The 13161-nt window shown below is 44.5% G+C and overlaps 1 long non-coding RNA gene across 1 annotated transcript; it reads right to left on the bottom strand.

The window, feature by feature from the left end:
• Nucleotides 1–1973: 1973 nt before the first annotated feature.
• Nucleotides 1974–5227, bottom strand: LOC132873010 (uncharacterized). Its single transcript, XR_009651516.1, has 3 exons — nucleotides 4793–5227; nucleotides 2225–2487; nucleotides 1974–2129 (listed from the first exon to the last, which is right to left on the bottom strand). It is a non-coding gene; the product is annotated as an uncharacterized LOC132873010 (long non-coding RNA).
• Nucleotides 5228–13161: the final 7934 nt, after the last annotated feature.

The following is a 13161-nucleotide window of genomic DNA, read 5'->3' as shown; positions in this document are numbered from 1 at the left end:
CCCTAGCCTGATATTGAACATTTAGTCCATATTTCTACACAAATATAAGTTTTCTTTCTCTCTTTGACTGAGCTGAAAGGAAATAAATACATTACTAGTTGAAATGTTCTGATAAATCTGATTAGCTTTTCAATGCCTTTCAGTTGCTTTGTCCAAATACAGTAACAAAACACCCTATGATGTCAAGAGCAGTGTGTACTTTGAGCCTCTTACAGATTCCACCAACTAATCTCAGTCACCAAAAGCCTCTATTCTTATTGCCACATAACTGCTGGGGTACTATGGAGTCAGTCTCAACCTGAAAACAGGCTTACACCACATGCCTTTTTTTGAAAAATGCAAAAAGGCACCAAGGAATGAGTAATCTGCATTAGAAAGATTATAAGACTTCAGTCTCCCGAGATCTGAGTGACCTCTCCATTTTTGCTCATTCAGCCTCAATATTAACCTTTATTATCTATTCAACTTCCTCTGTGACATTTTCTTTTTGTCAAAAGTAGGACAGATTCCTGAAATAATTTTGGATAGTATCTCTAAGTATCTCTTATTGCAGGCAAAGAGCACTTCTTTAGAGCCTGGTTTTATTCAGTATTAGTCAGCAGTGCTAATAAAATGGTGATAGAAGGTACCCAGGAGTATTCAGATAGCAACACCAGCATCAGGCCCAGCAAAAAGTGTTTATGCCAGAGCCTCTTACAGCTCCTCACCTCTGTGGAGGATCTCTGGTGATGAGAGACCTCTGGAGATGTCCCACACCCTGAACCAAACATTCCAGTTCTGTTATAAGTACAGTGGGGAGTTTTTAAGGCGCTTGCTAGACTGTGGTGAATGTTCATTCTCATTTTACCACTATTAATTAAATGCATGAGACCATACAAGCAAACCACAACATTCATAGGTGCTTGTGGGGGAAAAACAGACACACAGCATGCTCAGGCTATAACAGTTTGTTTTATACTATGCTTCTCGTGTGAACAAATAACAGGAGAATAGAGAAAAGGTCTATTTGCTTGCAAAAACAATTTTCTTTAAATTGAATCAGTCCTTGTCTCAAGATTACAGAGAAACACCTAGAAGAATACACACTCTTTACTTTAAAAGACAAATATGTGGTTAGCTGATTTATGCAAATTATGATGAATAGCAGGAGTTTCTCACTGAAGAATAATGCAAATGTTTGCGATCACACAACTCAGGCTAATTATTCCAGTAGTCTATTTATGCTCCATTATGTATCATTTTTTAACCTGCTTTTCTTTGCTTATGCTGGTACTATTATATGTGGTTGAGATGTCTGAAATACTTCAGTTAAGTCTATATGACTTTTTCCTGTCCTTTAATTTTCCATGTGATAATTTCCATCTCTGTGTTTTAATTTCTCTATCTCAGACTTCATATATTAACATGGAACATTGGCACAGCAGATCCTCCAGTTGACATGAGGTCAGTGTTGCAGCTTAAGTCTGACTTGGAGATTGATCTTTATGTGATAGGGTGAGATATTCATATACTGTCAGAAAAATAGGACCAAAATGTGTATTTCCTTCTCAGTGGTGGTAGTACCATCAGTGGTACATCTTTTGTACATTTAGTATGTATCTTTTAACTGGGAAGATGCAAGTAATGTACCTTTGTTTAACTTTTAGAGTAAATTTTTCAAGGTTGAATAGTAGTCCATTCAAATGAGCTACCTTAAGTTCAAATTACCTACCTTATTTTTTAAAAGTACAGTATATAGAGGATATTACACGGTCGTACGAATATATGAAGATTATCTTCAAGTGATGAATGTATATATCATGGGTGAGTGAACGAGTGAAATATTTTTCAACATGAGAAGATAAATTTCATATCTTTGTGCCACCATGTAATGTTCTTTATATTATACGGACACATCCACACACAAAAAAATATAATATGCAAGTGTAATGTTTCCCTGATTACAGTGAATGCTGAATCACAGGCAGGCGGGATCATGTTCAGTCTCAGTTTTATTTCCAAACCACAAGATTGCATAAAACACTCTTTTCGGAAGTTTCACATTGATGTGTTGTGTGCTGCTGCATGGATGTGACATCAATTGGGGGGAAGAAGAACCCACTCTGCTGCTCTCCCCTTTTATCTCCTTACTGCACACAAACACACACACAGACAGCACATTAATTTACCACAGGTGCTTCCACTTTGGACTACCTCAAACTTAAATGGCTGTAGGGCCAGATACCAATGGGTGAGCCGAGTGTTGGCATCCTTCATGCGGTGAAGCCACTGGAGCGGGGCGTGATCCAAGCAGAGGGTGAAAGGGCATCCCAGCAGGAAGTAACAGAGGGTGAGGACCACCCACTTGATGGCCAAGCACTCCTTCTCAATGGTGCTTTACTTCCTTTCTGGCATGGAGAGCTTGCAGCTGATGTACAGCACAGGACGCTCCTCCCCCTCCACCGTTTGGGACAAAATGGCCCCTAGCCCTCTGTCTGATGCATCGATCTGCAACACAAAAGGGAGAGAGAAGTCAGGGGAGTATAAAAGTGGCCCCCCACACAGTGCAACTTTTACCTGGTGAAAGGCCTGTTGGCACTCCTCTGTCCACTGGACCGGATCTGGCACTCTCTTTTTAGTGAGGTCAGTCAGCGGGCTGTTGACCTCTGAAAAATTAGGTACGAACCACCTATAATAGCCAGCCAGCCCCAGGAACTGCCTCACCCCCTTTTTGGTCTTAGGTCTTGGGCAAGCCGTAATTGCTGCAGTCTTATCAATTTGGGGACACACCTGCCCATGACCCAAGTGGAAGCTCAGCTACTGTACTTCCACCCACCCATTTGCACACTTCTTCAGGTTTGCTGTGAGCCCAGTGAGCCTCTGTGCCCTCAGAACCGCCCTCAGGTGTTGTAGGTGCCACTCCCAATCATTACTATAAATGATTATATCATCTAAGTAGGTGGCTGCATATGTATTGTGGGGACGGAGAATTCAGTCCATGAGACACTGAAACATCCCAGGGGGCCCAAACAACCCGAAAGGAAGGGTGACAAATTGGTGCAAACTGAACAGAGTGGAAAAGGCTGTTTTTTTCCTGGGATAATGGAGTCAGAGGAATCTGCCAATATCCCTTTGTTAAATCCAGTGTCAAGTAAAAGCTAGCTGCATCTAACCGATTGAGCAGTTCATCAATACGGGGCATTGGATATGCGTCAAATTTAGACACCGCGTTGACTTTTCTATAGTCCACACAGAACTGGACCGACCCGTCAGTCTTGGGAACCAAGACCACCGGGCTGCTCCAGTTGCTGTGCAACTCCTCAATTACGCCCATCTTAAGCATAGCCTGAAGTTCGCCCCAAACCACATTTTTCTTGTGTTTGGGGAGCCAATACGGGTGGCTGCGCACCACCACCCCTGGGGGAATCTTAGTGTGGTGTTCTATGAGGTTAGTGCGACCAGGGAGGGTGAGAACACATCGGAGAATTTTTCCTGCAACCTAATTACCTGTTCTCTCTGGGGTGGTGAGAGACCATTATATCACTGGGGCGGTGATTATATGACGTATGTAAGTGATCTCTTTACCTTCACAGGCGAATAAAGGTGGTGTGTCTGTGCAGTTCTCCTTCCTAAATTGCCACCTAACAGCATACATGAACTATATGCTATGCAGTATGTGCATGAGTTTGAATACATCCTCAGCTCACAGTATTTCGACTGGGTATTCTAACAATTGCAGGTGTAATTAATGATTTTGTGTATTCAAGATTGGATAAGTGATCAATCTTTAATAATTACATGAAATCAGTCTCATTAAAATTTGAAGGTTAATAATTAAAATGAATCAATCCTATTGAATCGTTTAATTTGACTCATTTAAATTGAATCATACCATAGAATCAGTCTCATTTGAATCGTTTGAAGTGAATCATTCAATGAATCGAGTCAGTGAATCGAATCAGTGAATTATTTAGTGAATCAGTGAATCATTTAGTGAATCATACCATTAATCCTGGATAAATTACCAAACAGCTAAATTATGGTATATCATTATTGATCATTTACCATATTGCATAATTATCTACACCTTTCCTTGAATTCTTTGCGATTGGGCCACTTCAAAGTATCGAAACAGCAGATAGAAACCACACACAATTTCAATGATAGTGGAGTTTATTAAAACAAAGATAATAAAAATTTTAATAAAAAGAAAAGGAAAAATTGAACAATTTAATAGCAGCAGAATTGAAATCTTCTGTAAACAGAGTGTGTGTGTGTGTGTGTGTGTGTGTGTGTGTGTGTGTGTGTGTGTATAAGCAGTTTAGCTTGTGATCTATGTGAGACACAGTAATTTTGTTATCTGCAATCTTGGTATGTGTGTGTGCGCGTGTGTGTGTAGTGTGTGTGTGTGTGTGTAAGAAAGGGAGAGAGAGAGAGAGACCCTGGGTCTCTCTTGAGAGGGTTGGAATGTGTCCTTGCCAGGACGTGTTATCTGCAATCTTGGAGGAGGGGGAATCCTCATGATTTAGTGAGCACGTGTTTTCTAAGTAACAAAGAAATTCCACACTCATAACATTATCAAACCCCCTGAAATCTTAATAAGGTCAAAATGTGTGTTAAGGAGATTGAGGATATTAGTAAAAGAATAAGAGAGAGAGAGAGAGAGACATGCACAAACTTATGGATTAACCAATTTTAAATCAACAAACAAATGATAGAGAACCAAAATTCAGTGTATACACTTCATTTAACTTCAGGTAACTTCACATTAAGTGAATAACTAATTCCTAAGACTTAAACTTTTGCCCAGTACCTTCTTACTGCAAAGGAAGTTCGTCTTCTGTCTGAAGTTGGAAGCTCGAGGAAGTTGCGCGCGCTTCCTGAGGTCGGAAGTCTTCGGTGAGGGAGAGAGAGAGATTGCTTTGAAGATCTTCATGGATGATGACGAAAGTCTTTTCAGCAGTGCCGTGCGCGCGGATTTAAGAAGAGAAAAGGGGGGCCAGCCACTTTTCTAAGCAAAAATAAAATTGCTTTCACTTGCTGTTGCGTACGCTTTTAAAAGAAAATAATACTTGCAAAAACCGGTTTAATAACTCGCTTGAGTTGATGATCGCGTGTTTCCGATATCTACTTTGATCAGGAGCAGATTAAAAAGGAAACGCGCTGTTTAGACGTCTGATGGTGAGTTCTCTTTATCTGGTCAGTCTCGCCTGGAGTCTGACGCGAAAGAGCCAAGATGGCTGGGTTCCAAGTCCTTTTGTTGAATTCCTAAGGAATGTGATGTGCGTGATCCCACCCAGGCATGACGTAGTCAACGCGGAAGTTGGCTGGGAGTTGTAGTTCTTAGACACAAGATGGCGCATGATACCTACACAATACACATGTGTTTGACCACAAGTCTCATCATTCACACACAAATATTCAACCACATTCTTATACAGAATCATGCAAATGCACTACAGCACAGCCACAAGCACAGTTTTTATACTGACCTATGTACATATATTTGACATATGGAGAATCCTCAAGTATAGATGTGAAAGAAAAAGAAAAATCTATATTATAATTAATATTTAAAATAGCCTTAACTCAATCAGGATTTCAAAATCATTAACTCCTATTGTCAAATTTGTCAGCACAGCAAAGTCACATTTTTCTGTTTAAAAAAGTTTCTCAATGAATGAGTCCTTTAAAAACTGATTCAAAGCAGAGTTATGGATGAGTGTCCAATTTGAGAGAATGACATGATACCTGTAAAGTTTAAGAAGCAGAGCTTGAGTTCAGTTGTGCTAATGGAAACTAACATGTTTTATGGATGTTCAACATTCTAAAATGTGATTCTGAAAATTAGTATGACATTCTTTAATAAATAAAAATTATGGTTGTGAAATTACTGTGGTATAAGAATAAAATTAAATACTTATGGAAGCAGTTATTTAGAAAATAATCAACTATTATTCCGTAATGGACACATAACACATTTCCACTGTTGATTATTTTCCTATAACTGCAAGTCCTGGTTTAAACAACTTGTACAAAGATTATTGTTAATGGTTTAGAAATGCAGCATGTATACTATTACTTCAACATGTATAATATTCATTCACATTTGCTCATACTTGTGGCACTTATATATACTGTGTACATATGTGTGTGTGTGCAGGATGGTCTTCTGGTTTGGTGATCTCAAATTCCACATTGCAGATTATGGCCTGCACTTCCTGTGTGCTTCCATCAACAGTGGTTACTTCAACCTGCTGTGGGATAAAGAACAAGTCACACATCCACACACTAGACATTGGAAGGTGGTGTTTACATTAGACCGTATCAGCGGATCATCAGATTAACGTTTTTAAAACGATTCGCGTGCACACAGCAACGCCAATACACGGATACGCTCTTCACATGACTAATTAGACGGCACATCACATGATCCCACTGCATATCGGGCATACGCAAGTCACTCACCACTTGCAAGTGGAAGGATGGCAAGCGAACACCTTCTCCAGCAGATAAACACACCTGGCTGTGATGTTCATGTTCTCACTGAGTTTAAGCGCCTGAAGGAGGTAAATAAGTTGAAATGTGTAAATAAACCTCAGTGCGGCTCAGCGCTTCCTCCTGCGCTCCAAATCACTCCGCCCTGAACAGCGAGTGCCCTCTGGAGGGTGCGCACTCCGGCCCTGCGCAGCTCACAGAGCGCGCGAGTGAAGCGCACGAGCAGTGATTCGGGACTGAGCCGCTGTGTGTGTGATCCCAACGCCAGCGAATCAGGAAGGTGGATGTCACAGTGACGTTGTCCAATGATGACGTCAGCTAGAGCTCAGCACTGCGTTTCCTCGTTCCTCAATGTTTACACAGCACCGGATCAGATACAAACTGGATTGAATACGTGGGCCCTGGCGGATTCAAGTTGTTCCGCCTGTGGAGTCATTTCCCGGCATTTTAATGTGCACGGACAGTGCATCCATGACGAAAACGAGACGGATACGGTCTAATGTAAACACCACCTAAATGTCTTGTGGGTGATGTGATGCATAAATAATGTTTGCACTATCTACATATCATGTCTGTGGATGCTCCCGTGTGTGTCTTAGCTGAGAATGATCAAAAAGGAGCCACTATTGCAGGAGTTTGAAGAAGGACCTCTAGAGTTCAAACCAACATAAATTTAGCCGCTTCACTGAGGCCAGTGACATGAGGTAAAACCCTTCATTGCTCACTAAATACACATCACACCTCCCATCAGAGAGAGCTTTTGTGACTTCTCTGAGTCAATAAATGCTCTTTCATTTCTCTAACAGCCTGGAGAAGACATGGTTTGGTTTTATGTAAGATGCCACTTTTCCAACCTAAATTCCTCATTCATCTTATAAAGAACACAACACTTCCATAACTCTCGTTTCCCCACCTCATTTACACACAGTTCCAACAAACTCACTCTAGATATCTGTATCATGACTGTTGCCTCTACAGGATGACCTCTAACAGAAACTGCAGTTTATATTTACATTGTATAATATTGCAATGCAGTAAGAGGATTACTGAAGTAGGATTAGGGATGCTATAGTATGTGCTTTCTATGTTAGGACCTATAAAGTGTGTTAGTTCCACTGTAGTAGGTATTATGCTGAAAGCCCAGAGTGGCTCTGTGGGGTCAATAACATGTCCATGTGTCTGTGGTATGTGTGGTTTTTTTAATTAATTAAATTTTTTTTTTAATGATTGCAATATTTAACTAGCTCAATGATTATCTAGAAATTCCATGAGTATCACTGCATTTCACTGCGACAGCATTTTTAGGGAACAGTTTGCATAGCCATGATAAAGCCTATCATGTTCAGGAGACAATATAAGACATGCTCAATATTGAGCAACTTCTATCAGTCACACACAGAGGAGGCAGGCAAGGTTGCAAATGCAGTTCAAATGTGGTTCAGGTAGTACTACAAAACTTAAGACAGACAGATCCAAAATGGCAATCAAAAGGCAAAATCCAGAGACAGGTAAGGTCAGGTGATCTGCAAACACTGATAAACGTTATTCAAAATCTAGAACTAGAACACGGCAACAGGGTTAAAACCAGGATAGCAAAATCTATACGAAGGTTACCTGGAGCGAGTGAGGGTTTGTGATGGGTTCTGGGAAATGAGGTTGTCGGTCATGCTTGTAGGCTGTGCGTTCTTCGGGAATGGAGTCCGTGGCAGACTCCGGTGAGAATGCGACTGTCACAACTGTCCAATTTAGTAACAAAACAGTTTAACAGCATGCAGTTTTATATAAACAGATGATGTTTCTTTTAGTATGCATGAGTAGATGCCACAAAATAATTAACAAACCTTACACAACAGAACTTGAATTTGATTGGTCAGAATATGTTGAATAATCTTATATATTCTGTAACATCAACTCTGACAGTAGTCATCGTCATCTTCTCCCTTGTCCAGCACTGCTGCCAGGTTGGGGTCCATGTGGGCCCTATTGAGCCGCATGCCAAATTAATTGGAGCATAGTTTTACACCGGATGCCCTTCCTGCTGCAACCCTTCCATTTCTGGGCTTGGGAAACAACCATTCACACACACACACACACACACACACACACACACACACACACACACACACACACACACACCTATGGGCAATTCAGAGTAGCCCATTAGCCTAACTGTATGTCTTGGGAGGGTGGGGGAAACCGGAGCCCCTGGAGAAAACCTATGCAGACACAGGGAGAACATGCAAACTCTACACAGAAAGGCCCCCATTGGCCACTGGGCTCGAATCCAGAGTCTTCTTGCTGTGAGGTGATAGTGCTAACCACTACACCACTGTGCCACCCCCAACTCTAACAGTAGTATTGGCTATAATTTAAATAACACTGTGGCAGCGGGGGCGTGGTCAAGCGCCGGTCTGTGACAGGAGGGCGGAGTCAGGGAAGATAAGTGGCAGAATCACGACACCTGAGAACAATTAACCTGTGTTTGTGTGTCTTCCCAGTGACCGCGCCCTATATCAGGAGGGAGAGCGAGAGAGGAAGGGTCTCTCATCCCTGAACCAGACACCGGTTGTGTGTGTGTCAATACGAGTGATTATTGTTAAACTGAAAAGTGTGGCAATAAAGCCAAATTATAGACCTGATCTCTGTCCTGCCGTCCTCTGTGCTCCACCCACACTTAGGGAGTCCTACAAACACATTTGTTTATCAGGCCTGCTGGGTAGAGAAGCAGCTTTGGGAGCAAAAAGTTGCCGGTTTGATTCTCTGGACCAGCAGGAATGGCTGAAGTGACCTTGATACCTAACTCCAACTGCGCCCCAGGCTGCTCTGTGTATGTTGTATGTTGCTCTGGATAAGAGTGTCTGCTAAATGCCATTAATGTAATATTAACATGCTCATTCTAATATGTTATTTCTGGCAAAAGTCCCTCCCGTGCCAGGACCTGGTCTCCCCGTCCTAGTATGAACAAGGCTCTTAAGATGCGTTGGGTGGCACCGATCTCCATTTCTATAGCCCTCTGCCTCTCACCTATTAAATAACTAGGGTTACTATCATTTCTATAGTAACGGCTAATTTTCAGGGTCTTGTAAGGCACATGCTCCATATAATCTGAAGCTCATAATAAACAGATAAAAAGACAACTTTTTATGGAACAAAGCAAAATGCATGGAGTTGACTTGGTGAGGCTTTTTGTTAGATGTTTATTTAACATTCATGGAAAGATTCTCAAGTGTCTGAGATTTGTAATGGGCAGTAGGTTTTCTTCTATGAGACAGTCTTCAAGGCAAAGCACTTTTTGGTTTTCTGTCACATGATGAAGAAAAAGAGGTTGGTGAGGGAATGACGACACATTACATGTGACTAGGAATGGTTAAAGATGTATGACATGGCATTCCTTAATTCCTGAAGTCACATAAGAGAAATAAAACACTATGGACAGAGCTGTTTTCAATAAGATAATGCATCATATTACCCTGTCGTTGATTATTTTCCTGTAATGGCATGCTCAGTTATGTTTTATTCCTTACTTACCCAGTGCACTTTAAGTTTGTCTTTATAGTTGAATGAAATCACTTTTGTCTGTAGTTTGTAATCTGGGAATTAGACACTGGGCCACTGCTGTTGTGCCCTGTGATCAGCTGGACAGTTAAAATATAAATGTGGCACTCATGATTTAATTGACTAGCGAAATATAAAAGATTTATACCTAATATTCTGCAATAAGATTCCTGCAGCTCTGCTCAACAATATCAGTGCTTATCATGTTGGTAACACTTTATTAGAAGGGTCACCTACCTGCCTTCATAATTAATTTAAAAGGATTGCATAAATATTTCAGAAAGCAATACTGGAGGATTTATGTAAGGCTCATGTCAAAACCTAAAGGTTTTTATGAAGCATATTGCTTTGACTTTATATGACGAGAAAAGGAAAGTTCCTCAGTTACATTGAGTTGACTGAGACTGTGTGTGTAATTGTGGCAGCGGGGGCGTGGTCAAGCGTCGGTCTGTGAATGGAGGGCGGAGTCAGGGAAGGTAAGTGGCGGAATCACTGCACCTGATGGGAATTAACCTGTGTTTGTGTGTCTTCCCCAGTGACCATGCCCTATAAGAGGAGAGGGAGAGCGGAGGAAGGGAGCTACTCCCCAACCTGGAGACTTGTGTGCATGCGTGTGTATGTGTAGTTAAGGCTGAAAAGCTAAAATAAACGAGTTTTTGAGAACTCAGTTCTGGCCTGCCGTGCTTCTGTGCTCCACCCACCTAGAACACTTGCTACAGTGGTGCTGAAACCCGGGACGGAGCGCAGGAGAGAACAGCCCCATGGAGTCCTCCCCCTTCAAGGACCTGATCCATGCCCTCGCCATGGCCCAACAGAGCCAGCACCAGGCGCTGGTCCCCCTCCGGGAAGAACAGGAACAAAGGTTTGAGGCCCTGGTGCTGGCGCAGCAGGAAGATCGCCAGGTGTTCCGGCACCTCCTCGCGTCGGCGGGGTCCACCACCTCCACTGCCGCAGGCCCTTCCCACCTCACCCTAATGAAGATGGGCCCGTACGACGACCCCGAGACCTTCCTCGCTCTCTTTGAGCAGGCAGCAGAGGTGTGGGGTTGGCCGGTGGAACAGCGCACAGCGCGCCTTCTCTCCCTGCTCACGGGCGAGGCGCAGCTGGCTGCGCTACAGCTCCCCGCCGACAGCCGGCTGGTCTATGCGGACCTCCGCAGGGCCGTCCTCCAGCGTGTGGGTTGCACTCCGGAGCAGCAGCGGCAGCGCTTCCGTGTGCTGCGCCTGGAGGAGGTCGGCCAGCCGTTCACGTTTGGCCAGCAACTCCGGGATGCCTGCTGCTGGTGGCTGAGGGCTGACAACCGCGATGCCGAGGAGATCATCGATCCGGCGGCTCTGGAGCAGTTCGTTGCTCGACTTCCAGAAGGAACCGCAGAGTGGGTCCAGTGCCATCACCCAGTGTCGCTGGATCAAGCCATTGAGCTGGCGGAGGACCATATGGCGGCCATTCCAATGGCAGGACAGCATGTCTCCCCTCCTCCCCTCCCCTCTCCCTCTCTCTCCCCTTCTGTTCCTCTCCCTCACCCCATTCCCCCACCGCGGAGGCAGGGGCCAGCTCCACCCCAGCTGGCCTGCCGCACCCGCGGTGTCCTGCCGTTTCCTACTTCCGTGTCTGTGTCTTCCCCCCCTCAGGTGAGTGATACCCGGAACACCAGTGCAGAGAGAGAGCCTGGGCCAGTGTGCTGGAGCTGCGGGGAGCCGGGGCACCTCCAGCATCAGTGCTCAGCGATGGAGGTGGGTGCGGTGGTCCGGATCCCCGATGCACCAGGAACCGCCCTCGATCAGGCTGGATGGGTAATAACTGTATGGGTTATTGGGAATCAAGCTGATCTGCACCAGCGTTTATCACCCACAAATGGATGGCTTAGTCGAACAGTTTAATCGCACCCTCAAAAACATAATTAAAAAATTTGTAAGCGAGGACGCACATAACTGGGATAAATGGCTCGAGCCCCTGCTTTTCGCAGTGCGAGAGGTCCCACGAGCCTCCACAGGGTTCTCCCCATTCGAATTATTCTATGGGTGTAAGCCACGTGGCATCCTAGATGTGCTGCGGGAAAATTGGGAGGAGGGACCTTCCCCGTGCAAAAATGAAATTCAATACATTATTGACCTGCATGCAAAACTCCACACACTCACACACCTAACCCAGGAGAATTTGCGGCAGGCTCAAGAACGTCAAGTCCGCCTGTACAACAGGGGCACGTGCCTTAGGGAATTCACACCAGGAGACAAAGTACTCGTGTTATTGCCCACGTCGAGCTCTAAATTAATCGCCAGGTGGAAAGGACCCTTTGAGGTCACACGGCGAGTCGGGGATGTCGACTATGAGGTGAAGCGAACGGACAGGGGTGGGGCGTTACAGGTATACCACCTCAATCTGTTAAAACGTTGGAGCGAGGAGGTCCCCGTGGCGCTGGTGTCGGTGGTTGCAGAGAAGGTGGAGCTGGGGCCGGAGGTTCAAAAGGGAAAATCGGCATCACCCACCACTCCGGTCCCCTGTGGAGCCCACCTCTCCCCGACCCAGCTCACGGAGGTCGCCCGGTTGCAAACAGAATTTTCTGACGTGTTCTCGCCCCTGCCCGGCCGCACCCACCTCATAGAACACCACATTGAGACGCCCCGGGGGTGGCAGTGTGCAGCCGCCCTTACAGACTGCCCGAACACAAGAAAAAGGTGGTTCGGGAAGAACTCGAGGCCATGCTCGAAATGAGCATTGTCGAGGAGTCCCACAGTGACTGGAGCAGTCTTGTGGTCTTGGTTCCCAAGGCCGACGGGTCGGTCCGGTTCTGTGTGGACTATAGAAAAGTCAATGCGGTGTCTAAATTTGACGCGTACCCAATGCCTCGTATTGACGAGTTGCTTGATCTACTAGGCATGGCTCATTTTTATTCAACACTGGATTTGACAAAGGAATATTGGCAGATCCCCTTGACTCCACTATCCCGAGAGAAAACGGCCTTTTCCACACTGTTTGGCTTACACCAGTTCGTCACACTTCCGTTTGGGCTGTTTAGGGCACCCACTATGTTCCAGCGGCTTATGGATAGGGTCCTTCGCCCCCACGCCACCTATGCGGCCGCATACTTAGATTATTATTTATAGTAATGACTGGCCGCGGCACCTAAAA

The sequence above is a fragment of the Neoarius graeffei genome, chromosome 25, assembly GCF_027579695.1.
Source record: "Neoarius graeffei isolate fNeoGra1 chromosome 25, fNeoGra1.pri, whole genome shotgun sequence".
Lineage (NCBI taxonomy): Eukaryota > Metazoa > Chordata > Actinopteri > Siluriformes > Ariidae > Neoarius > Neoarius graeffei.
This window is presented reverse-complemented; position numbering and strand designations above follow the sequence as displayed.